We start from the raw sequence: 1,599 nt of genomic DNA on the forward strand, positions 1-1,599 counted from the left end.
ATTGGGAGGGAATGCCAAAGCGTCTCCAGTCTCGGGCTCGCTCCGGATGAGCGCGCTACCGTCTAGTCCCGCGTCCCGCCCTCGGCTCGCAGCAAGCACTCGACAATACCAACAGTCAACAACATGGCGTAAGTATTTTAACAAACTTTAAACAGATTCACGGAGGGGGAAGTGTCGACGTCATTTGACGTTGTAAGTGGATAATGTTCTGCTTCATGGTTTTCAAAATACCGTAGCGTATGTGAATGTATGTCTTTGTATATGTACATTTTTGGGACTGCGCCTTTGTTGAGGTTATGGCCACCACTCCACCCTTTGCAAAAGTCCTGCATTCGGGTGGATTCAGAGTTCACGAAACGCAAGCGTGATTTTCACGCCAGGCGTGCTTTCCACACTCCGTAATTTTCGCGCAGCCCATCAGAAACCGACTTTCCTCACGCCTGGCGTGATTTTCACGCCAGTCGCAGTCGCATGGAACTCTGAATCCACCTTTCAGTCGTATTTTTAAAACAGTCTGTTTCAACCTGCCTGTTTATATACAAGAAGTGGAAACAAAGCAGCTTAGATTAAAAGTGTTTATAAGTTTTAAATAAATATTCTTACTAAAATCTGGCAGCTGCCCTCCGTCAGGCCACCACACTGCTTCGGGATATATGTATGCAGTACTGATCTCTAATTAATATTTGGAGTAATAGAGGTGACTGCTATGAAATACCTTTGATCAGTAGAATGGGAACTAGTGTCTAAACCATTCAGTTTGACGAAGCGCAGAAGGGCATAGGTGATACCTAACTTATCTCAGTCGATTTCATTTACATAAGACTCCGATAGAATTTGTGATATATCAGATGGCTTATAGTTTTAACATTCTATGCATTGGTCTTTGATTGAGCAGGGTTTCTTCAAAAAATGTTGCCTATTAACACGCTACGTTGAGTCCCAGGAGGGTCCGTACATGTGGCGGAGACTCTTTGTGTTAACTACTCAGATTTTTTACCGTGCCATTTTTGAATAGCGTTGCACTAGGTCACAGTGGACACCCTGAGCACACAGTGCAGCAGATGACCGCGGAACAGCCGCGGGCTGCGCGGGGGGCGGCTCGTTACGAAGCGAGGGGGAGTGGGGCGCGCCGGGGGCCGGCGGGGCAGGGCGTGTCTGCGCGAAAGAAATGTTAAAGTGGCAGCTGGTGCGGCGGCGCGCGGGCCCCTTTGGCCGCCCCGGAGTCCTCGTGCCGCCCGGGGCGCCGCCGCCGCCGCCCTGGCGGCCCCCGCGCGACTCGAAACAAAAGCGTCGGGCTGACACTGCCGCGGTGGGGGGCGGGGGCTGTGTGTACACAGTCGTGGGGCTCAACGTGTCGCGCGCGCGGCCTGGGCTTTGTGCGGACTGTGTGCATCGCGGTGGTAGTGGTGGTGGAGGGGACGACGACTTATGCCTGCTTACATTGCCATCAGCCCTGGTGCGGTGGTGGGGCGTGGTAGCGCACCTCATCCCTCACCCCGGCCAAACGCCTCCTGCCCTGTGCATTTCCGCGGCCACCTTCTCCCCTCCCCGCTGGGGGGTGGGGTTGTGTAAGATTAGCTGCAGGTCGTGGTGGTTTGG

General features: G+C 53.3%; 1 protein-coding gene across 4 annotated transcripts in view; it reads right to left on the bottom strand.

Moving 5' to 3' along the window:
- Window positions 1-1,599, bottom strand: part of LOC113209443 (fibrillin-1-like) — a 49,468-nt gene that overhangs the window by 11,584 nt on the left and 36,285 nt on the right. The gene's annotated exons all lie outside the window — the stretch shown is intronic.

The sequence above is a fragment of the Frankliniella occidentalis genome, unplaced genomic scaffold, assembly GCF_000697945.3.
Source record: "Frankliniella occidentalis isolate FOCC.00 unplaced genomic scaffold, Focc_3.1 Scaffold22, whole genome shotgun sequence".
Lineage (NCBI taxonomy): Eukaryota > Metazoa > Arthropoda > Insecta > Thysanoptera > Thripidae > Frankliniella > Frankliniella occidentalis.